Source organism: Nannospalax galili, unplaced genomic scaffold (genome assembly GCF_000622305.1).
Source record: "Nannospalax galili isolate Female #2095 unplaced genomic scaffold, S.galili_v1.0 scaffold39, whole genome shotgun sequence".
Lineage (NCBI taxonomy): Eukaryota > Metazoa > Chordata > Mammalia > Rodentia > Spalacidae > Nannospalax > Nannospalax galili.
The window spans coordinates 507,605-533,767 of NW_008346683.1; the positions used below are offsets into that span (position 1 = coordinate 507,605).

Below are 26,163 nucleotides of genomic sequence, written 5' to 3' on the forward strand. Positions count from 1 at the left end.
TTTTTTGAGACAATGTCTCACTAGGTGACCCTGACTGGCCTTGATTTCATGGTCCTGCCAAGTGCCAGGATTATAGGCTGAGTTGCTACCTTGCCTACAAAGTCTTTTAGGTGTGTGCGTTTATGAACATTTACTACGAGTATTTATTTAAAAGAAAATTAAGGGACTTGCTTTACCAAAAGGAGAATGGAATGGAGTCTTCATCAGTGAAAGTTGTCTAATTCGGATACTGTGGTCTTGAAAAGTAGAAAAAGTTATTAGCAAAATCTAATTCTATAAATGAGAAAGACTTGGGCTAAGGCACTCACTTTAGGTATAGGGTGATTGTATAGACCCATCCTTTGGAGGGGGGCAGCTTTTATTTCTAATCTGCTCTGGGCTCTGTATCAGGGCTGCACAGAACTATTCGGTGAAGCAGCTCCTTTATCATAAGGGTAATTTTAATTTTAAAATGTTCTTGCATCATGAGCAGAGTAAGCGACAGCTACACTGGGCATTTATCTCCTTCAAACCACATTACCAGTAATTGCTGCATTAAATCAAAGTCAGAAGAGATTACAGGTCTGAATAGAACAAGGGACTGATACCAACCCAAGGATTGCCACACTGCTGCATTGCTGCTGTTAGAGCCCCGCCCCTTTCACCAGTGGAGTTGCTAGTCATGTGAAGCTGCGATGCCTGACATGCGCTCTAAGATGCAAGCCCGATGAACTCAGTCCAGGAAAGAGAGGCAGTCACATGGTCAAGACCTCATGGACTCCCTTTCAGAGCTAATTTTTAGAGTGACTACAAGGTGATGCTTTTCAGAACTATTGATAAAGAAGCGATGTGCATGGCCATAAAAATTACTTGTTTTCCCCTAAATTCATTTATGCATTTTCTCCTTGGTCAGGCATGTTCTACACTGATATATGGAGGAGGTCCCTGCATACCCCAGAGCCTGCTCCCAGCCACCTGTCCTCCTTCCCAACAATTACACAGCTCTGTCCATACTTTCTGCCTCCCATTGAAGACACTTATTCTTCAGATAGGATTTGACTTCATAACTTAGATGATTCTCAGTCTCGTTTAAAAATTCTTCCTAGATGATGTTAAAGCAGCTGTGATCATCACTGTGTGTTGAGCTTATTCATGTACTCAGTCAGTCGATTGAGTAATCTCAGCAACTGTGAGTATCTTCTCCTTCCAGAGCAAGAACTAAGACAGAGAGATGTAAAGCATTGTTGAGCCCAGGTAGTCCAGCTTCAGAGTCCTGGTCTCACAAACACGTGTTCTTGCTGTGCACCCCAACAAGGTACTCTGCTCAGTCTGTTGGGATACTTAACGATTTAAGACTGGCTGTATAGTTCCCTCCCTTTTCACTGTTTGTGAGGCAGAAAAGATATGTATACCGAGCTGAAAAGGGTATGTGTGAGCGCTAAGGGAGGTGTATGTCAGGGGTCTAGTGTAGATAATTAGTAATAATTGCCATTAAAAAATAATTTTATTTATTATTTTTATTTTATGTGTATGTGTGCATTGCCTGCATGTAGGTAAGTGCACCCATGTCATGCACTGCCACGGAGGTCAGAAGAGGCTGTCGGATCCCCTGGAACTAGAGTTACAGACAGTTGTTAGCCGCCACGTAGGTGCTGGGATTCGAACCTGGGTCTTCTGCAAGAACAGTCAGTGTTCTTAACCATCTCTCTAGCCCCCAAACCCTGCCACTTTCTTTCTGCTTAAATCGCTAATTTGCTACGCTACTCCTAATCTTCCTTTCCATGAGACTTTCTCTGTAGTGTTTGAGGACAAGCTATTGCCCTTCTAACATTTCCCTTTGCCACCTCTCCCTACCCTCAAAGCAAATAACTAACCTTCCAAACACTCATTGCCATTAGCAGAGTGGGAATTTGTTATTTTATTAGCAGCTCTACTGTAGTGTAATTAATGTACAGTAAATGGTACATAGTGAAAGTCGTAATTTGTTAAGTTTTGACATACGTATATACCCATGAAGTCATCACAACTGAAATAATTAACAGATTAATTATCTCCAAAAGATTCCTTGTGTCTGGATCCCCTCTCCTTCCACAACACATTACCAAGCAACCACTGACTGCTTTCTGCTACTGTGGATAAGTTTGTACTTTCTAGTATTTATAAGAATGTAATCATACAATAAAATCTCTTGCTTGGGGCTTCTCTCGCCTGGCATAATTACTTTGAGGTTCATTTGTGTTCTTATATATACTGATGGCTCATTTATTTTTTGTTCCTAATTCTCAGTTGTGAACATAGCACAATTTGTTAATCATTTATCTATCAATGGATATTTGGGTTTCTACTTTAGCTATGACAAATCTGTGACTATTCATGTGCAAATATTTATAGTGGCTTATCTTCTTATTTCTCTTGAGTAAATGTTAATACTTGTAAGTGAAATGGATGGATTGCATTAAAGGTATGCTTAATGTTGTAAGAAGTTGCTAAGTACTGTTTCTACATTGATTATACTATTTTCTTATGTGCTTTGGCTTAGCATGCTTTATCAAACACATACTTTACAGGTAGTAGTTCCAATTTAGGACTTGCCTTCTTATTCTCCTTATAGTGTCAATTGACAAGAGAAAGTTTTTGATGAAATCTTGTTTGTTGATTTGTTCTTTTATGGCTTGTTTTCAGTCTGTTTGGTGCTGGGGAGTCAGACTGAGGGCATTGTACATGTGCTCTGCCTCTGAGCAATACCCTGAACCCTTGTGTCATCGCAATCATGCTTAATCCAAAGTGACAGAAATTTTCTCCTGAAGTTTTGTGGTTTCATATTTTACCTTTTTAGGTCTGTGGTCTAATTTTCTATAAGATACAGGTGTGTGTATATAGGCTTATTTTTATTATGTGCAGTTTTCCAGACGTTTTGATGCTGTTTGTTGGAAAGACTTTTTTCTAAGCTGAATTTCCTTTGCAGCTCTGAGTCTTGTTTCTAGATTTTCTGTTCCGTTCCAGTGATCTGTTTTTCTTAACATCAGTACTACTCGGTATGATTATTATGGAATCTAGTAAACTTGAGAACAGTAATCAATATCACAAACCTTGGTATTTGATTTTAGTACATGCTTAGAGAAAAAATGATCTGTAAAAACCTGTCCAGAACACAGCACAAGAAGGTGGAAGGATGCGCTATGTGCTTTCTAGAAGTCTCTGTGCTCTTGAATGCTAATTTCACCCAAACGGGTCTCTATCTCAATCAAAATCCTATTCAAATTTTTATAGAAATTGACAACCAATTCTAAAATTAACATGGAAATGTCAAGGACCTAGAATAGCCAAAACAACTTTGAAAAGGGGAAAATTTAAAAGCGGGGACTTGTACACAACCTGATTGCAAGCTGTAATTACAGTGCTGACACTGAAAACACCCCAAGGTTATGCAATATCAGATACTAGTGTGCATATAAGTGCTTATATGTCTGGGACAGAAATACAATTCTAAAATTAACATGGAAATGTCAAGGACCTAGAATAGCCAAAACAACTTTGAAAAGGGGAAAATTTAAAAGCGGGGACTTGTACACAACCTGATTGCAAGCTGTAATTACAGTGCTGACACTGAAAACACCCCAAGGTTATGCAATATCAGATACTAGTGTGCATATAAGTGCTTATATGTCTGGGACAGAAATACCTGAGAAAACAACTTAAGGGAGGATTTATTTTTGTTTATGGATTCAGAGATTTCAGTCTATTGTCATTGGCTCGGTTGTTTCTGGGCCTGTGATAAAGGCAGAAAATCATGGTGGGGAGCATGTGGTGGACCAAGCAGCTCACTTAGTAAGCGACAAGGAGGCAAGTGGGATGCAGGAATAAGATGCAGTTCCCAAAGATATACCCACTAGCCTGTTTCCTCCAGCTAGGACTTTCTTCCCAATGTTTTTAGAAACCTCTCCACATAGTGGCACCTGCTAGAGACCAGGCTTTTAAAAGTGAGCCTTTTGGGGACAGTTTTATATTCAAACTACAGTATGCTATCCTTAGTCATCAGAGGCTTATGCCCATTTTATAATACAAAGTGCATATAATCGATCTCCAAGAATTCTCACAGTCTTCATAGTTCCAACATTGTTCAGCATTCAAGTCCAAGGCCTTTACTGAAGTTGAAACAAACTTGGGTCTAAGCTTGAAAAAACTATCTAAAACAAGTTACATGCTTCCAAAACACACTGGCACACAGTACCTATTCCCATTCCAAAATGATGCCTTTATTCCTCCAAAAGGGAGGAATAAGAGAGTAGCAAGAAAGGATCAAGACTAGAATCAAGGGCAAACCTTATATCCTGTCTGGTATCCTTCGCATGCACTTTGTGATCTGAGACCCAAAGACTTGGGCAGGCCTATAGCATTGTCCATGTAACTCTCAAGATCCCTCTCTTGGGCTGGCCCCCCTCATTGTCTGCACCTTCTTTGGCTCCTGGCCATCTTTACTACCCCGGGGTTTCCATCACATCTTCTTCACTCACAGCTTCACATACAATCCCACTCCAACCCTGTTTTCTGTGACTTTTCAGACTGCTTTTGTGATCTCCGTGGAAGCCTTTATGGTCCATAACTTTTGGAATCTGCACACCTGCAAAGTCAACATCACACACACGGTAGCAAGATCACCTGGCAGCTTGAGTAGCAGCCACTGCTCCCAGAACCATAGCTGCTGAGGTTTCTGGGTGCTTGGATGGCTAAAGCAGAAAACACTTTGTAAGCAGAGCTCCCCACATCTCTGTCTTCACATGAGAAAGCTTTTTAAATACATATGCATGTTTATACCCTTAAGGTGGATGGGGTCTGGCAGATTTCTGAGACACCTCCAAGGCATCTTTTCTGTTGCCCTGATGCCAGGTATCTGATTTATTTTTAATGGGCCTGTTTCTTCAATAGCCATACTTTCCTTGGTCCCAACTTTATACAAACTCACTTTTTGGGGAAAACTAAGTTTTTCAAGTCTTTCTGCTCTACTTTTTGTCCCTGATTCTCTCTATAACCTGCCTAAAGCAGTTAGTAATAACCATTCCACAGTCAAATGCCCAACTATTTTGAAATTTCTTCCACCAGATTAGTTTGGCTCCTTTTGTGGTAGTTTGAATGATGAACATCCCCCATAGGCTCCAAGTATTCGAACACTTGGTCCTTAGTTGGTGGCACTATTTCGGGAGGGTCATGGAACCTTTAGCAGGTATAGCCATGCTAGAGGAAGCGTGTCACTGGGGCAGGCTTTGAGAATATGTAGCCTTACCCATTTCTAGTTTCTCTCTCTGCTTCCTATGCATGCTTGAAGATGGGTGCCCTCAGCTTTCTGCTCTGGCTCCCTCTTGCCATTCCTCCCAGCCATGATGGATTTTTATTCCTCTAAAACCATAAGTCTAATAAACTTTGCTTTCTATAAGTCGCTTTGGTAATGGTGTTTTATCACAGCAGCACACTTGAACACTTTTGAACACAGCTTTCCACAAAGTCTCGGGGCACAGTAAAAATGTAGACAATTTCTTTGTGACAATGTAACATGAATGATCCCCAGTCTCCCTCCCAATAGAGTCTTTACTGGCCATTTTTCTGTGGTCATTCTGATCTTTTAGGCTCTGCCAGAGTAGCCCAGTAAGCTCTGCTTACTCCATTCTTGGTTTCCTCAAACCCTTCTAAATCTCCTGCCAAACCAGTTTCACAGGCTTAAATCTCTGTGATGGATAGGTTTTTTTAAAAAAAGCTTTTTTTCCTTTTAAGATTTTTTTCTGGGCTGGAGAGATGGCTCAGCAATTAAGACCACTGGCTGTTCTTCAGAAGACCCGGGTTCGAATCCCAGCACCCACATGGAAGCTAACAACTGTCAGTTAACTCCAGTTCCAGGGGATCCGACAGCCTCTTCTGTCCTCCACAGGCATTGCACGACACAGGTGCACTTACCTACATGTAGGCAATGCATGCATATACATAAAAACAATAAATTTAAAAAAAGAATTTAAAAGAAAAAAGATTTTTTCCAGTGTATATTTTTGTGCATTTCATATATTTATTTTTAATCTAATATTTTTATTCTTTGAGAATTTCATACATGGATACAGTGTATTTTTAATATATTCATTCTTTGCCACCCAACTTCCCCAATTCCTTATCTTATGTTCTCCCCCCCACCCCCAGAAGTTCAGTTAGGTGCTTTGCATTTTCATGGGGCACAGGTGAAGGCACACTGCGGCTGTATAAGAGTAATAGAAAAATGATGGAAACCTCATAGTGCCTGGGAGTAGGAAGGGTCCACGTCAGGGCCTGGTGACCAGGACCCCATGTGGAATCAAGACCTCAGCTTGCTATCAAGGGAGGTGGGAAATCAGTTCTTGAGAATCAGGCCTTCCAAGACTAGAAACTACAAATGACAGAACTCTCTCCTGATTCCAAAAGTCTTAACACAGAGGCCTAGTCACTGCCCTGTATAAGTTGGGACTTCAGGGGAGGAGCTTGTGGGGATGCAGCCACTCAGAGAAGGCTGAAACTGCTGCCTCTGTCTCCAATTTGCCCCACCAAAGCCCCAGCTTACAAAAGGACATCACAGCTCCAGATTCACAGGAGGGGACGACGACACGAAGACATGGGAAGGAAACACAACTCCAATTGTGATGGATGGTTTAATCACCAGCTTGACACAACATAGAATCATCTAGGAGATGAGCATCTCTATGAGGAAATTTCTAGATGGATTGGCCTATGGATTTATCTTTAGGGAATTGTCTTGATTGCCTTAATTGATGTGGGAAAACCCAGCCTGAAAGCAGGATTCCCTGGGTTTGGGTCCTGGACTGTGTAAGACTGGAGAAAGGTACCTGAGTAGAGCATGCATGCATGTATTCATTTTCTCTCTGCCCTTGATTGTGGATGTGACTAGCTGTTCCATGTTTCTGACAACTTGACTTTTCTTCAAATGTTGAACCTGGAATTATGAGCCAAATAATCTTTTTCCAGTATTATATCCCAGCAGCAATTCTAATTTTCAGTATTAGCCAGTTTCTCATCCTTGTGACAAAGTATCTAAGTAAAAAATTTAAAGAAGGAAGAATTTGTTTTGGTTCACAGTTTCAGATGGTTCACTGTAGGTCTTGACTTTGTTGCTTCTGGGCCCCTGCTTGAGGCAAGGCATCATGACAGGGAGCATTTGTAGAACAGAGCCTCTCACTTTGAAAATGAGGAAAGGACCCAGGGAATAAGATGCCACCCCCAAGGGCATGCTCCAGTAACTTTGGTTCAAAAAAATCCAGCCATCCATAATTATGGTACCTTAGAACCAAAAGAACTCTGAAGTGGGGAATTTAAAATAGACTTTGGCTTTGCAGTGTATTTGGCTGAGGCCTTTTGTAAGCACCTGAGGATGACTCTGCTTAGGCCTTGATGTTCTGTTCGTTTCAAATACCGTCCTGTTGTCTCAGTCCCATGCACCTTCCCCAATCTATCGAAAACTCTGCCTAAATCTTGGCAGTTGGTTTAAGCGTTGTTTTGGCGTGTTCCCAGTCTATCGCCGTAGAAAATTAGATGGTGGCCTGGCTGCAGCAGTGATTGATTGACACTGTATTTTACTTTCTCCCAGCCGTCTTACAAAGTATGGTATTCATCAGATGGAATTTGGTATTTTCGGCTGTGTGAGAGCTGTTTCCATTCTTCGTGTTTCACACTGTGTTGGGGATGTCTAGGTTGAAGTGAATGAATGCCGGAATGATGAAATTAAGAGTGCCTGTAGAGTAGCTATTCAGTTACCTTCCTGTCAGGGTGAAAAGAATACCTGCCAGGACCACATTCAAGGATGAAATGTTTATTTTGGCTTATGATTTTAAAGGATTGTAGTTTGTCCTAGCTGGGGTGGTTGTGGGGGAGGGGTTTTGGACTGCTTAACCCCTAATGGCAAGAGTTTGTGGCAGGGACTTGTTCATGTGGTGTGGACTAGGAAGCAGAGAGTGCTGGCTGGGCCCACGGGTAGGTGTAACTGTCAGGGCCTGCCCCTAAGGACCTACTTCTGACAGTCTGGGTCTACGTGGGTCAGCAGGCTTCAAAGTAGTAGACAAGGTGGGAATTGAGCATTCAAACTGTTACTGACTAATTCAGTTACCTCTGATTTATAATTTCAAGTCACTGAAGAGTCTCTTTTCCTAAACTGATGTGCTTGTACTCTGTAAATGATGTAAGCCTTTTATGAATGGACAGATCTTGTTTTTAATTATTTATTTAGTAACCACATAATTAGAAGCATTTCATTACAACAGCATTGACATATTCAATAACAATTTCCAGAGCTAAGATGCATCTCTTTTCAAAATTGGCTGTAAGTTTTTAGGTTTACATTTGAATTAATACAGTTATACAATATTGTACTCAGTATAAACCCTATAAGACATAAAATTGAATGAGGTTTTAACTTTTAAAAAAGATCTCCATTTCATTATTAAAATACAGAGTTTCATACAGAAAAATTCATTTTTAATGCAATTAACACTTAGATGTTTGCACATGCGTTTCTAATCTCTGTATAGACAGATCTTGTTCTTAAGCCAACCATCTAATGTGATTATATCCAAAATCAAATAGGAAGTACCACTGAGTTCATCAGGAAGAGAAGTCACTCTCACTGGAGACAGGAAAGAAGCAGAGCGCCTTGTAGAGCAGGTTAACGTAGTACTGAAGACAGACCTCAAAAGGGCCTGTTTTTAAGTCAGTCTTTTTAAGGAAAGAAAACAATTTGATCAGAGGCACAGAGCCAAAAAAAAAAAAAAAAGAAGTAAAAAAATCTTGAAAGAGTCAACTGTGAGTAGCCATTGAATCAGTAATTGCTCTGGTACTTTTCACTTGGTCCCAAGATAGAAAGCTTGGTAAAATTATTTAGGCAGGTGTCATGTCTTATCTTTCATTTTGACCCAGATTGACCCAGTTCACTTCCACCCTTGTACCTGTGTTCCTAAACCAGCTTTCTCAAAATTAGAGCTCCTTCTTTTTGCTAAGTTCGGTCATGTTTTCTGAATTGTCATTCTTTTTAACCTTGACACAGTTAAACATTTATCTCTGTTGTGATCATTTTATGAAGTATCTTTCTACGTAAGGGATGGAGGAAAGTAGCAGATGTCCTCTGTCCTGGCTTTTATGACTAGCACAGCCTGCTTCATCTTTTTATGTATGCTGTTGCTATTTCTGCTTTCTAGAAGTCAGCATTCCTTAATATTCTATTTTGAGCCCTTTGCTTTCTCACTGTGTCCATCTCCACCCTCCTGTCATCTGTCTTTATCCTCATTGGCCTTCTTTCTTTTGGCAGGGACTTGTTCATGTGGTATGGACTGGGAAGCAGAGAATGCAGCTGGGCCCAGGGGTAGGTACCTGGTTGATAGTAATGCTGTGGACCAAATCCACATGAGAAACCTCGGTTCCATAATGGCCCTGGCTGCTGCTTCTGTACTGCCTTTGGACCTTCATCTCTAACTCCTTCGCAAGGGCTGTCCACCCTCTGTGTGTCGTCAGTTGTTTCTTATTGGGTGCCCTATCATGACTTCAACCTATTCATGCTTCAGGTTTCCCTCTTTTGCATTTATTCTTCTGGCCAGACAGACGGACCTAGAACCTTAGTGTCATATTTACCTAGCCTCCCTTAGACTCTACATGTGGACTGTCTCCAGGCACAGTGGGTGCTTTATTTATGCTGTCCGCATATGTGTGCCTTCTTTATGTATTCTGCTCATGTGGGTTTTTTGTATTATTCTGTCAGCTGTTGTAATAGTAGCTTTTGAATGGTCTCCTGCCATCAGATGTTCTCTTTCCCCTTCTTTCCACCAGTCGTTTCCACAAAATATTATTCTTTACAGCATCTTTTTCCTTCTTGAACAATCTTTAACCTCTGAAATGTGTAGTTTAATGTCCATAGTGATTTTAACCCATTTTCCTTGTCATTTGCCACTCTTCACCTATAGTCAAGTAGACTGGTCACAACTGATTCCTAAGTAATCAGTCTTGGATGTTTCTAAGGACATACTTCATCTACATGTACATCATCTTCATTTGCCAGTCTATTTTACCCTCTCTATCCCTTTTTAAGGTTCCTGGATTGCCCTAGCATATAACATTGCTGGAACTGTCTAAGGTGCTACCAAAACCAAATTAATTTCTTTAGAACAGAAGTCTTTGTTCATCCATTCTACTCTGATGCTAAACTAAGATCCTTGAATACTTAGAAGAATGTGCCATGGGCAGAATGGCAGAAAAAAAAAAAAAACAATAGAAAGGGAATGAGAGACTAGAAGAGAAAGGGAAGACCATTACAGGGTTTTTTGGCTAACTTCATTAACTAAACTTCTCCTGCTTGGTGTTCTCACAGTCTGCACATACAGATGCAGCTGCACTGTGACCACCATGTGCTTGGGCTTGGGACTGGTAGCAGATTGACATCTCTAAACCATCTGTGTGTCTTACTTCTGATACCAGGTCTATTTCTAGGTTTAGATATCTTTCTCTCTGATTAGGACATTCTGGAAAATTAAATGTTCTAGGTGTGCCAAATGTTGACATTTATATTGAAGAATGACCTGGTGTGTATGTCTCTGCTAATGAAATGTATAAAAATAAACATAAAAGGCCATTTTCCACACTCGTGTTTCTGACCATTTACAAAAACATAAGTGCCAACAGCATTTATAATATGGCAGAATACCTACTTTTCCACATGGAGTAAATTGACATCATCAACAGATAATTGAAATTACTGTGAAAAAGCAGTCTTTCTAATTTTGGAATTTTGACTGAATATGGTAGTATTTTAAACTTGAGTCCATTCTGAGGGAAGGAAGCATCTAGTATTTTCTTAGTTGAGTCAAATATTTTTATTTTTTGTTTTCATTTTTGAAATCATAGTAACAGTGGGACAAAATACGGAATCTAAAGTATTAAACTTGTTATCTGTGCATGAAGTTTTTTATTAAGAACTAAGCCAACATTTTCCTGAGCAGAGACTATATCAAGAAAAACTGGGGTCTGGAAAGATGGCTTAAGTGTTTTAAACACTTGCTGTGTGTCATGAGGACCAGAGTTCAGATCTCCAGAGCCCACGTAAAATGCCTGAAGACGGGAGTGGTGGCCGACCTATAATTCAGCCTCAGAAGGCAGAGGCTTGGTGTGTACACAGAGTGTGCTAGCTGATGAAACTAGCCCCACTGGTCAGCTCTGGGTTTCATTGAGAGGTAGAAGAACAGTCAAGAGTGATTCTTGATCCTAGCCTTGGGCTTCCACATACATGTGCACACACACACACACAGGCAGAAAAGAGAAAGGAGAGATCTTTTAACTCTTAACATTTGTGTATTTTTTAAAAATATTCTATTTATTTTTATTTTATGTATATGAATGTATTGCCTGCATGTATGTGAGTGCACCTGTGTCGTGCAATGCCGTGGAGGTCAGAAGAGGGCTTCAGATTCCCCTGGAACTGTAGTTAAGGATGGTTCATAGCCACCATATGGGTGCTGGGAATCGAACCCGGCTCCTCTGCAAGAGCAGTCAATTCTCTTAACTGTTGAGCCATCTCTCCAGCCCCAACTTTTTAACATTTGCAAATTTTTTTGTAGTGTACTTTGTCTTTCAAGTAAAAGGTTTACCTTTCTATAAATTTTTTTTTTTTTTTTTTGTTTGTTTGGGGCCGGGTCCCCTTGCGCCCCCCCCCTGTCCTGGAACCCCTTATGAGGCCCGGCCGGGCCTAAAACTCAAAAATCCCCCCCTGCCTCTGCCTCCCAAGTGCTGGGATTAAAGACATATGCCACCACGCCTGGCCCTTTCTATAAATTTTTTTTAGGATTTTGGCTTAACTACATTATTGGTCTTTATTCCAATTTTTAAAAATTTACAGGAAGAAGTGGATAAAAGGTCAGTGTGAAGGATTGGAAGTTAAAATTCATCCTGTGTAATTATTTTGTCTTGTTTCTGAAGGGCTGATTATTTAAGCTTATCCTAAACGTGGTTTAGACAGATTCTTGGTGAGATATCTGGTTCATTTTGCTTAATGTTTCTATCCTCTTGTCCTAAGTGAGTGTCTGTGGTTGGGTCAGCGTATATGGTAAAGCAAGTGTGATAATAAAAAATAGTGACTGGGAATAATGCATTATTAGTTTTTAGTACTTATCCCATTGTAAGATCCATTGGGTTCCCTTTAATGTATAGCAAAATAAATTATAAAAGCAATAATTGCTAATTTATATATTTCAACAATATATAAACTTATATCAGAACTGCTAAGTAAAAAACCATTCACTCCTAATCCCATCCCCTAAAGGTTTTTACCTTAAGTGTATTTTGAGAGAGGGTGGTGAAGGGGAGAGATTATGTATGTGTGAACATGCAAACACATAGTATATGTGACATGTATATTACATAAGGTATATATGGCATGTATTGATGTTTGTCATCCAACAAGTTATAAGAGTACATGCGTGTTTAACGTACATGACTTATAAAAGCTTGTTGTATTTAGTGTACAATTCATGATTTGACATATACATAGGCACATAAATGTATACTCCCATTTTTATTTATATATATATTAAATTTCTGTCTATTGTAGTCTGTTATCTTAAATAACAATACCCCCTGAAAATTTTATCTTCTGTAATTAATTCACCAGATATCAAAGTGGATTAACTAATGAAGTTTTATGTTTGTCAGATATAGTTTGTTGTTATGGTCCCCTGTAGCTTATAAAACATACTATCATTTTGTAGCCTTTAAATTGAGAGTAGGTGTAGGAAATTTAATAATGACTTAAACTAATTTACAAGTGTCTGTGTGAGAAATGATGCGGTTCTGCTGTATATAAAGTAAGCTAAAATGAAATGCAGTCACACCGGGTGTAGGGAAGACAGACCGAAGAGTTCGTTGAAAGATTTATTTATTTTTATTTTGTATGTATGAGTGTCTACCTGCATATGTGTATGTTGTATCACATGTCTGCCTGGTACTTGTGGAGGATGTTAGATCTCCTGAAACTGAAGTTAACAGGTAGTTGTGATCCACCATGTAAGTGCTGGGAATCAAACCCAGGTCCTCTGGAAGAACAGCAAGTGTTCTTACCCGCTGAGCCATCTTAACAGCCCATGTTCAGAGCATCTTTTAAAAATGTTATTCCAGATACGAAAAATTGCTTGTTGTGTTTAGTTTTGTACTATAGCATTATTTTACCTTTTGATTTGCCTGTGCCTTCGTCTCTTTCCCCCTTAAACTACAAAGTCCTTTACAAACAGACTTGCTATTCTTTTCTGTAGTGCTTAGTATAATACCTTGTGTGGATCAAATAAAAGTATTTGCCAATTTGATATGGGGTGGGGTGGGAATTACTGTCTAACCCAGGCTGGCCTTGAACTCATGACTTTTTCAGCCTCAGTTTTTTAGTAGCCGGCATTACAGGCCTGCATTACCACACTCAGTTGTTTTACTTATATTAATCTGGTTTATTCTTGCTTCTTATTTGTAGTACATAGAAAATTAGTGCTGGTGAAATAATTTAATGTGTGGTCTTCAGAATCTATTAGAAGTAATTGATTTAAAGTACATGTTTTACCAAGAAGATTGTCTTTAGATGGGCTGGTGCCATTTTGAACCTTAAAGAAAAAAATTCTTCTCAACAATCCTGAAATAAATGGCAATGACCATAGAAGGAGAAAAATTGCACTGAAGGTGGGTGGGGGCAAGGCAGCACATCAACTCTCAACAGATGCCCTTACAGTTGTGTTGTTTAATCCTGTGAAGGCATGCTGTAACTTTACTGGTTCTACTTTCCAAAATTAGGAGTCATAACCTCTGAAACAAGTTTAGAATTATCATTTTGAACTTCTGAATGCTTGTCCCAAACAGGATTTCCTAAGAGCTGTAGTTAGAACTGGTGTGTCTCGTTTCCTCTGTCTTGTTTTCTAAGGGTTACTTGGAAGTTCTCTGATTGCAGATGAGCTGTGTCGCTCTGAAAGCTAACTCTTTAGCCTGTTGCGGGTTGTCAGACTAAGCTTACACCTGTCCGTGTTTGTTACTGCTTTTAATATCATAGAAATATGTGTGCCATGTGTGCATATATAATGACAGGGTGGGTGAAGCAGCTTCCTAAAAGGGGGAAAGCAACTGGTTTTTCTGAGAAGACCTTTCCACCCCCACCTTTTTACAAGCGGCCGAAGTTAATCCCTCCAAGTTTGACTGGAACAGCTGAGAGTGCCCTGCATATCTGCAGGCCTCCAGTGGACTCATGTTGCCTTGGAGTTGGGGCCACCTTCCTCTTTTCCAGTGTTGATCCTGCCAGCTGTCCTAGCTTCTGTTAAATCCGGGGGTGGGGGTGGGGTAACGGTAAGTGATACAAAAACATACGGTGTCATGAAAGGGGCCCTTTCACTGCATGTGTCGTTGTGACTTTTGCTCCCAGTTCTTTCCATGGTAGAGGGTTTTATGCTGTTAATCCTGACACCTGTTTCTGCTAGAGACAGAAGGGTGTGTGTGTGTGTGTGTGTGTGCGCGCGTGCACACACACACATTCCTGCCAGTGGAGGACTAGAGAAATCATACCAGTTCCATCTGCCTCCCATGTCCTGGATTGGGAGTGTTCTACTGACGCACTTACAGCCTGGGGCATATATATTATTTTGGCTCCTGGATATTTATGTGTACTTCCTACCCTTTGTATGCCCCTTGCAGGAGCCCATGGTCTCTCCCCTGGCTGTTGTTCTCTGCCTCTTGGGTTTATGGAGCAGTTGTTAGTTTAAAACCACAGCCAATCTATAAAGCTGTTTTCAGTGTGTAACTGCTAACTCAATTGGAACGACTTGCTTTGCCCTGAACATCTCTTCTGTGTCTTGCTGAATCCTATTGGTCTGAATAGGACCAATATTCAGACCAAACTCTGATCTTGCCAGCTGAGCCAGTGTACCTATCTGTGTAGACTGGAAGTCGGCCAGGGATTTTTTTTTCTTTTTCTTTTTTTTTTTTTTTTTTTTTTTTTGGGGCTCCAGCTGGCTTGGAACTTGCTATGTAATTTTTGTATCTTGGAGTCCGCCTGGGGTTTTTTTTTTTTTTTTTTTTTTTTTTTTTTTTTTGAGGGTGTTTCTAGTTCCTTTGGACAGGACAGATCAGACAAGACAAAAACTTAGACGCTTTTTGTGCTGTCCTTATCTGAAGTTTCTTTTCCACTCTGCTATGTATGGTGTATATTGCATGGATTATCAATATCCTGTTGTCCAGGTAAGCTGGGTTATTACTTGTTTTCCACATACAGGTTAGGTGGATGTGAAAGTTTTAGGTAGAATGAAATACAGGTTTCCTGTCATCTGACCTGGTATCGTTTGGAACATAGAGCTCTCAATAATTTTTACTAATTAACTGTAGCAGGAGATTTGACTTGTGTTGGTGACTGAAAAGAACTGGTTGACTTTCACTTCTGGAAGTTTGAGCTTCAGAGATTCATATGTGTTTGTGTGTGTGAGAGAGACGACAGTTGGGCTGGACAGTATAAATGTAATACAATAAAGCTCGCATGCTGTAGTAAACTTCAGTCTTCTGTGGGGGCAGCTTAGAGGCACAGGTGACAGTTTCCCAATGTTACTGTATTTTTCAGAAAGGTAATGCATAATCGACACTATTCTCTTCATGCTTAGACTATTTTAAATTGTTTTTAGCCTAGCATTTTATGGCATTTTCATTATTAGCAAATTGAAACCCAGATCCAGAAAAGGTTAAGCCATCAAAAAGCATATTGTGGAGTGTCTGAATGGTTTACAGTAGCGGCAGTGTAGTAAGGAAAGTTGGGGTGGGGGTCTGGCTCCAGCCATGGTAGCTCATCACCAACATCTTCTTGCTCAGATAACTTCTTTTTCCTTGACTCTTTGAAATATTGAACTGAAAAGCTAGAGAGAAGTTAGAGGTTTACTATAGTTACAGCTACTACTTGGTGTCTCAGTTTTAGGTTCTGTTTTCATGATCCTTAATTATTTTCTTTCAAATCCCCATTTCTAATAATTAGCACCTAAGTTACAGGTTGAGCAGAAATACATATAAAAGAAACAACAAAGATTTTGCTAAGAATTTGAGGCCTAAAGACTTAAACCAAGCTGTTGTGAACAGAGCCTGTTAGATAAACTTAATCTCATTCAACCATCAAGTCAGCAGTACTAGAACCCTACAGCAGGGTTTATGATTCTGTTTCTTCTTAACTCTATTCCAACATGTTGATCTTTGTTTTTTTATGTGAAGTATAAAACTCTTTCTATAAATTTATTTATTTATTTTACGTAGGGTCACCATGTTGCCCCAGCTGGCCTGGAACTTAATATGTAGACTAGGCTGGCCTCTCAGTCTCACAGAGATCCACCTGTCTCTGCCTCCAAAGTGCTGGGATTAAAGACATGCCCCAGCGCACACACTGTTTCCATGATTTTTGGTTAATCAGATTACATCAAAAACTACTTGATGTTAGCCATGATCAGATTTCTTCTCAATCTGTGGATTTCATTTATCTTTGGACTGTTTCTCCACTGACATAAAACAGTATTTCCTTTTAATAGCTTAAGGCTGGAAGTGTCATGAAACTAGATTAGAAGTCAGTTTCTTACAAGTAAATATTGATGGGCCTTTGGTAAAAACCATCTGTGACTAGTACATTTTTGAGCCAGCTAGCAAAGTATCACACTTAAAATAACTCATTTACAGTTACACTTACAATTACTCAATGAACAATTTGAAAATTCCCAAGGGAATTGAGGTATTTGAGGCATATGAAAAAAAAATGTAGATGAATTTTTGAGGTAGGAAACTGGCCACTGCCACTCCTAATTTAGGGAGCATTTAAAGAGTTGCTGCTCAGAGTTTGGGGTGTGGCTTAGTGGTGGAGTACATGAAACCCTGGGTTTGCTTCCCTTGTCACAAAAGAAGAGAGTTTTATTTGACACTGTGACGTTATGAAATAAAATCTTTTGCCATGAACTTTTTATTCATTCATAATATGATTGGCTCCTCCAAATCTTTGTGTTCATTGAGATTTATTATTGATAAATCAGTTTGCAGTATCTGAAACGGTTACCTTTCTGACTTTGCCCCATTTGGTAGGTTTAGTCAACCTAAAATCAAGGTAGCTTAGTAGTACAAAGAACAAGCTGTTAACTTGAAAAGTGCTTTTTTAAAATCTTACCACAGCATCAAATTAATGGGATTAGAAAAACACTTTTAAATGTGAAGATCCAAAACTGTTTTTATAAACTTATTTTTTAAGGCAACAATTTGTAAAGGAATATAGATGTTTATTTGCTACACAAACTCTTCAACTGGTTATAAAATGTTCTTTTTGGCTTCTATTATATTCTTAGTTAAATCAAAACTCCTCATTGCATAATACTTGAAATTGTGTACCAATGTATTATGCAATTGGAAATACTTAAGGACATGACTGGACAGTATTTTAAACGAAAAGACTTATACCCATTTTTTTTAATTGAGTATTTCTAGAATTGCTAGTGTTGAGATAATGAAACAAAGCATGCTCTTTTCAACAGAAAGCAGTAAAGCATTTTACATCCTTGACCTTCGATTGTTTATTGTTAATAAAATTATGCCTCCCTTAAGAGTATGCAATTGAAATTTATTATTTTATTAGTTATAATCTCTACAGAACCAAATCTGGACAAGATCACTTTAAAATAAAGATAGAATAAAAAAATAGAGTTTTGTTAGACCAAGTCTCCTTTCCCAGAAAAAAATTGTTTTTGAGAAATTGTACATGAAATTACTCTTACAGATACTCTTAGATCAAACACCTGGACTGACTCAATGGTAAAATGTAGCTATAGATGTAAATTAGTGGTATTATCTATTATTGTTACTGTTCCTTAGTGAAAAAATACGAATATATACTATTTAACCTGTTTCCTACTGGCAGTGTAGAAGTTGGTGGAAGAGGAAGCAGGGTCCTCCTAGTGGAGGTAGCTTACTGTATTGACTAAAGGGTTTAGTACAGTCAGGAATAGCCAAGGGTGTTCAGCTTCTGGAAGACTGACAAGAAGATAACTATGCAAAAGTTACTATTGATACTGAGATCTGCTTGGGTGTGAGAAATCTGGAGTGTGAAATAGTGCCGAGGCTGTCTAATTCTCCACAGGGTGAGATGATGACCACGACACAGAGTGATACACATAGGCATGCACATATGTATTACATATGTACACACACTCTTTAATTTCTCATTCTGAATTAGTTTATTGTGTAGCCAAATGGTTTTGGGGTTTCATTTTGAGTACCTACCACATGCCAGATACTGTACCAGACGCAGAGATAAAGTAACAGCCAGGCCAGCACAGCCTCCAGTACTTTAATAATAGAGGCAGGCATATTTCAGTATTAGAGAAGCAGCACCTTCTTAGTTTTCAGCTTAATCATGTATTTTCTTGACAATTCAGTTATTGATACATTTATTTATATCTCATCCCTCTTAGTATTTGTCTGACAAGCTTTTAATTTCTCACAGAATACCAAGCATGTGTACGTAATTTCAATTGCATAAATGACTCAAGTTGGCTAAAATTCAGGTGTTTTTAAGGTATGAACACGTTTCCTAAAGTCAGATATTCATGAAATAATATTTTCTAATTCTCTGGCCTTACTAGTAGTGTCTTAGTACTTTGTGGTCTTTTCTAAAGGTTGGATTTGCAGGTGTGAGAAAGAAATAGAAGGATTTTATGTGCATTTAAATATGCAAGGTTTAGAACAGTTGCCTATAAATTCCACTCTCTTCATTTGTTCTCAAATGGATTCTCTGTATTCCTGTGTCCCACCTAAACTAGGGAAAAGAAGCTGGTAGATTACAGAATTATCTAATTGATTTTAACTAAAGGGAATGTTAGGGCAAAGGAAGATGTTATAGTAATCTTGTGTTAGAGATGCTTCAGGAAAGGTATCCAATACCTATTAAGAGTAAATTGCCACTTACACTTAGTTTGGGTCATTGTATGGGAGTGTATTGTGAAAAGCTTTTTATACTATCAAGTTTTTATTGTTGCAGGAAATGCTTTCCCTTGAATGTTGCTTTTCACTTAGGTGTCAGAGGCAGCCTGGGAAAGTAGGAGCAAGCTCTGCCTCTAAGTCAGGAACTCTCTCCAGTGTGCTTTTATAGCAAACCTGGTATGTGAGTAGAAGGTAGGGAATTGATTCACAATCATAAAATTATAAAAAGCAAAAGCATGTGAAGTGAGTTTTTTTTTTTAATTAACAGGTATTCTGTCTAGAATCTCAAGCATTCTAAGCAAGTTGAAAATAAAGCCTTTCTCCACTGTATCTTTTTGTATATCTTGGCACTTGAATGTTCTAAAAGATACTGAAGTAAATTTATAAATTTTAAAGTAGTACCAAAAAGCTGGACATAGTGGCACGGGCCTTTAGTCCCAGCACTCAGGAGACAGAGGCAGGTGAATCTCTGTGAGTGCCAGGCCAGCCTAGAGCTACAGGGAGACCCTGTCTCAAGAAGACCAAAAAAATAAAAATAAAACATAAAATAGTATCAAAAATGTTCCTGCTTTCATAGTATGTTGATAACTCCAAAGATTCTTTCATTCTTTATTTTTATTTTTTTGTCTTTTTGAGACAGGGTATTTAACAAAGCATGCCTAAATAATGACTAAAGACAGAAAATATTGCATTGTTTGATCTCAGCAAACATTTTTTTTTCATTTACAGTGCATCCAAGCACTAGGGTAAGCACTGGATTGTTTTATAAAGCACAATTTCTACCCTCAGCCTTCTCAGAATGTAATTAGAATTGTGCAGAAATAACAATTTTGAAGAGTTATGTCCATGAGATAGATGCTAAGGTAAGTATGCACACAGATATGGGGCCTCTAACCTAGATGTGGGAAAGCAGGTAGGGTCAGGAAAAGTTCTCTGGAGTGAGGATCTCTGAAGTAAGGCTTGAGGGAATGAATTCACTAATAGAAAGTTGTATTTAAGTTTCTTCATAAACCTGGTATTGAATTGACCACAGTTGCTCAGTGTAGCATGGCAGGGGAGAGTGCTGGAGGTCAGGGAGCAGTGACTCTGTCAGGTACACAGAAGAGATGATGCTTTCTGTTTAGGAGTTGGGAATTTTTTCAGGAAGCCAACCCCATTCACATTAGCCTTAAAAGAAAGAAAAAAAAAGCAGGGCGGGGGGCTGGAGGTTACAGAACACAGTAATAAACATAACCAGTAAGGGGTGAGATCTCAAAACTGTACTGAAGCAAGAAATTGAAGAAGTTACTAGATGACAGAAAGGCACCTCAAGTTCATAGATAATCAGAAACAATATTGTGAAATGACTGTATTCCCAAAAGTGACCTACCAGTCAATGAAATCACCATTAATTCATTAACATTCTATATAGAAATCTTTTTAATCCTTAAGTTAATATGGGAGCCTAAAAGATCCTAGATAGCTAAAGCAGTCCTGATCAATAATAATGCCAGAGATAGAACAATACCCAACTTTCACGTATTCTGAAGGTCCATAGTAGGAAGCAGTATGGTTGTGGCACAGAAAGACACATTGACTGAATGACAATCTAGAAATAAACCGTGCAGCTATAGCCATCTGGTTTTGACAAAGATGCTAAGGAAACTGAATATCCATATATAGAAGACTGAACTTAAACTTCTTTCTCTCAACCTGTACAAAAATCAGTTCAAAATGGGCCAAGACTTTAATATAAGACCTAGAACTTTGAAACTACTTGAGGATGCATGGGGGAAACCCTTCAAAATATGGTCATAGCCAAGGACTTTCTGAAGAGGACTCAGTAGCTCAGGAATGAATGGTAAGAATTGATGAAGTAGGAGGGTATCAAAACAAAAAGCTTTTGCAGCAGAGCAAACCATGACTGTAGTGAAGAGTAAGCCTGCAGAATGGGAGGAAACGTTTGCCAGCCATTCATCTGGCAAGGGATTAATGCCCAGAATATATGAAGAACTCAAAAACACCTCAAAAAACAAAGCCTATCGATAAATAAGCTAATGGATTGAACAAATGGCTAAGAAATACACAAAGAAGTCCTTTAGCCGTCAGGGAAATGCAAGTCAAAACTACACTGAGGTTTCCAGCTGGATGGTGCACATTTGTAAGCCCACTATTTTGTTCAACTAATATAAGTAATTTTAACAAAACTAAACAAAGAGTTAGGATCTCCCCCGCCCCACGTCAAATACGGAAATGGCATGATGAAATTTGTGTTAAAAAATATCACTGGCAATAGTGAGACTCTTGAAGGTGAAGGATAGGCTGTAGGCACCTGTTTGTAGGCAATAATAGATAAAGACATCTGTGAGCAAAGGGAGGGGCAGACAGGGAGATCCACAGTACTTACTCTACCTTAGTGCAGCACTGAATAAGGAGGCACCCTCCACCTGTGGTGTGGGGTTTGGACCTGACTTCTGCAGCTTGCTAGCCTGGCTGCTGTTGGACAAGATGCTTATTTTTCACCTGGCTGTTTCCCTCATCTCTAAAAAGGAGATTATAGCATTTTCCTGTTGTCAGGAAGATCAGAAGTCATCCCAGAGTACTCAAGAAATAGTAACCATGTTACCTGTTGTGAGATCTAACCAGTCTTCAATAAAAGAAGCATGCTAGAGGAAGCTTTTCTCTCCATTGTCCTTTACTGTGTTTCCACAGAGCTAGAGGTATACCTGGCATATGCACAGTAAGTACTCAGTTACGTAAATTAATGGTTCAGTTTTAAGAATTTAGTTCTCGTTTGGGACTTTTAAAATAGATTTTTGGGGGATATTTATTTATTGTATATGTGTGTTGTATGAGCACAAATGAGCCATGGTGTATGTGTCGAGGTCAGGACAGCATGAACTCAGGTCGTCAGGCTTGGTGGTGAGCATCCTTACCCACTGAGCCATCTCACTAGTCCGTTTTGGACTTTCAAAGTAAGCAAGTGTATGAGGAATTTTTAAATGGAGTTAATGATTTTATTTGCCAGTTAGATATTTTGCTCTGCAGTTAGCAAAAGATACAAACTGGAAATAGAAAATAGGGTCATCAGGCCTGGGGTAGTAACTGAAGTGATGGGTGTGTTGGAACACTGAGAGAGTTTGTTCAGCAGTGCCAGCTTCCATGAGGTTTGGACCTGTTTTGAGATTGATGAATACTGTGGTATCCCTCTGCACAGAAAAGCACATTTTAAAAAACCATTTCCGTTAGTTTGCTGGTATAAGGAACTATGCCCTTGAGTGGGAAAACTTCTGATGTGTGCAGTAAAAGGAGATGTGATGATTGTACCAAACTTAATACCAGCATTCAGATGAGGCAGAAAAAGTGGAGGGTATGATACAGAAGGAAGTGAACAGCGAACAAGAAAAGTTAGGAAAAACTAGTATCCTCTTGCTCTTTCCCTCCCTCCATCCATGCCTCCATGTCTCTCCCTCCCTCTCTATTCCTGTCTCTCTTTTGTTGGGTGGGGGCAGCTGGGAGATGTTCATTTCCTGGAATGCAGCCAAGGGGCAGCTGTAGTCTAAGGCCCAGCAGCACCCATTCCCAGGCACCCTGTGTGACTGTGACTGGTCGCATGATACATAAGGCAGCTGGGACCCCAAGCCTGCTATCATTTGAAGCTAAGGATGAGTTTCCCAAAGATTGTAATACCAAATGCCACAGGTATACCAGAAAAGCTATGAAGTATCCATTGAATTTGGTCTTCATTTAGGAATATCTTTGGTGACTCCATGAAATGAATTTCATTTAAGTACTGTGGGAAACAAGAAGCACATGCTCTGGAGATTGGGAGAAAGGCTGAGGAAGCAGTCAGGGAATTGAGACAACCAGAATGCCCTATCCTACATTTATTTATTCAACAAAATTTCTTGAGTATCTCCCTTGTCCAAGCACTCTGCTGAAGGCTGGGTGTTAATCTATGAAGGTTGACATGATCTTCCTTAGGTGCAATCTTAATCTCTAAGGCTGCTTACCACCCCATCCCTCCAACCCTTAACCTGCCCTTCCATTCCAAGACAGACAGACAGTTTTGCAAATGAGCTTTTCCTTGGCACATTACTGGGTACATTCAGCCTCCGGGGGACTTGAATTGTTTTGCTGGGTCAGACTCAGGCTATTGAGTTGCTCTTCTGTCTCTCGGGCATCAGGGAGCAAATTGTCCTCTATATCAGTCTTTAAAGTCAGGGACAGACTTCAGAATATTATGGTCCAGTGTTCACTATGATCTTGTTATTCAGTGAGTTTATAAAAGTCATTTTAGTATTTTTTATATTTATATCTTATGCTGTACTTTGTGGAAATGAATTTTTAAGCCTATTATTTTCAGTGTAAAATATATCAGTCCTAAGCATTAAAATGCAGTTTGAATTCTGGGCCTAAGGAAACATTTATCCTAGTCCTAGACTTTTTGTTTGTAGAATTCTTCATTTCCCTTTTTATTAAAAACAAGAAGAAAAAGTCCCCTTGAGGCCCATCTCTTTCTGTATGTTGAGGCTGAAGTCACACCCAGGCATCAAGGTAGCTGTGGCTCTCCTGGTTGCTGGAGGCTTTTTACCAGGAGAAGTATACACAGTTGGGACAACACAGTTCCAAAAACAGACCTTCTTTTTCTGAAACTACAGTTACCTATTTACTTGCCTCCATTAAAATTTACCTATCTCCTCTTTTTTTTTTTTTTTCTTTTTCTTTTTCTTTTCTCTTTTGGTTGTTGTGTGTGTTTATTTGAAATGGGGTCGTACTATGCAATCCAGGCTGGCCTGGAATTTTCCTGCCTCAGCCTCCTCAGTGCTAAGATTACAGCTGACAGGCCCCACTTTTACTTACTCCCTTTCTTACTTTGCTTTTAAAAAAATTGATGTGGTGGGGCTAGAGAGATGGCTCAGTGGTTAAGAGCACATGCTGTTCTTCCAGAGGGCCTAGATTAGATTCCTAGCACCCATACAACCATCTGTAACTCCAGTTCCAGAAGATCTGACACCCTCTTCCGGCCTTTTTGGGCATTGCATACATGTGGTGCATTTATATGCATGCAAACAAAACAATCATACACATAAAATAAAAATAATAAAATCTTTTTAAAAATTTGATGCTGCTTAGGAAGGTGGCTCAGTGATTAAAGGTACTTGCTCTTGCAGAGGACCAGAGTTAAGGTCCCAGCACTTATATCAGGCTGCTCACAACTACCTGTAACTCTAGCTTCAGAGGATCTCATGCCCTCTTCTGGCTGCCACGGGCATTGCACTCAACATGACATTCACAATTTTTTTTTTAATGTGATGTTTGTTTGCACGTTGCAGAAGCTATAGATGTTCAGTGTTTCAGAGTTTCAGAGTATTTGTGAAAGTATTAATTTTTTGGTTTTGTGGTCTGCTTTTTCTTATCCTGTTGTTCACTTTCTCTAATACTTGAAGATCCCTTTTTTTTTTTTAAGATTTCTTTTTTTTAATTTGTGTGTTTATATGTGTATGTGTGAGAGAGAGTGTGCCCCATGTGTTCTGGTGCCCACAGCAGCCAGAGAGGGCATTTCTTCCCTGGAGCTGGAGTCACAGGCAGCTGTGAGCTGCTCAGTGTGGGTACTGAAAACTGAACTTGAGTCCTGCTTTTTTGCCTCAAGCTGTGTCTCTAGTCCAAGATCCCATTCATTTGTACATAGTTCTTTATATCTGTAAATTGCCAGAGCAGTTCCTTCCCTGTTGTGGGCCCCCAGTAAACAGGTCTGATTATGTCCAGGTCCTTAGGTTTTGCTCATGGTTTTGTAGTTCATGGATTCTTTCTGGAATTATTAAAATAATTACAAATTGAGGAGAGAACACAGTAATGTTGTGTTGGCAAACTGCCAGCCAGCAATATTACAGGGAACATTTTAAAAAGCCTGCTTCTGCTTTGTGCCAGACAGTCCTCATGGAGACAGCAAAAATTACATTCTCTATACTTGATTACTGATTTAAAACTTTGATTTCTTTGTGTATTTATTTTTAAAATAGGAAGCTAACTTTGCAATTAGTCTCTTCAACCTTTGGTAGGCTATTAGAGATAGTAACATAGTAAATATAGCCAATCTAAAATTTGTGGTCCTTAGGACAAGATCCCATCAGAATACTAAAATTTAATCCTAATTTTTCTTAGATAATTGACAAAAGTCCTAAATTCATCAAACATTCACATAATTTGATTTCTCTAGTATATAAAGTAGGGAGAGGGTGAAATTTGTGTTCAGAAATTAAAGACTTTTTCCAAGATCACTAGTAAAGACAGGGTAACAATAAGACTTTGGGCCCAAACCATTTCTTTGGTCTTTTTTTAAATATTTTATTTAATTTATTTATTTTGTCTTTTTGAGACAGGGTCTCTCTGTAGTCCCAACTGACCTGAACTCACTATGTAGACCAGGCTGGCCTTGAACTCATAAAGATCCGCCAGCCTCTGCCTCCCAAGTGCTGGGATTAAAAGGCGTGCGCCACCACGCCTGGCTATATTTTATTTTTTGATTTGAGAACTTAAGAGAAGTTTTATGTTCGATGAACATCATCCTGGGCCGCTGTGTTTACAGCGCTCTGTAGTAACAGTTGCTGCTTACAGCAGTGACTCAATGCTAAAGCGGCTCTATAAGAAAGTTCTTTCTGCACTGAGGCTGAGAGGCAGGGAAAACACAAAAGGCAAGGGCCAGGTTAACCAGAATGTTAATGAAGCTGGAAGCTTTTAGCAGTCAGATTTGTTCACATTTTCATATTTGTGGTGACACCTTTTTCAGAATCTCCAGGGTTTTTAGGGTAGAAAAAAATAGGCACTTAGCTGACCTCCCTCTTCTCCATTAGTCCTGTGCCCTCATTACACTGCCTTTCTCCCTGCACCAGCCTGCATGTTACTGTCCTTGAAAACCTTCCTGTGTGTGGTCACTGAGCTGATTTTTACTCCACACCATTCATTAGACCCACTCTTACCTGTAAACTGCACATCAGTGAAAAAAAATCTTAATTTCTCATTTCTTATGTATTATCAGTTTTCATTTATTATTTTATCAAATATTCATGGTCATTATCTCTTAAATCTGTATTAACTATAATAAGCCTTCCAGTACAATGCAATTAATACTACCATCACAACCTTAAAATACGCCAGCACATGACTCCTGCCCTTCCCTCCCTCTCCGCCTCCTAC

At 39.3% G+C, this 26,163-nt stretch overlaps 1 protein-coding gene across 21 annotated transcripts in view; it reads left to right on the plus strand.

Annotated features, from left to right (window-relative positions):
• Positions 1 to 26,163, plus strand: part of Rbfox2 (RNA binding fox-1 homolog 2) — a 288,997-nt gene that overhangs the window by 170,305 nt on the left and 92,529 nt on the right. The gene's annotated exons all lie outside the window — the stretch shown is intronic.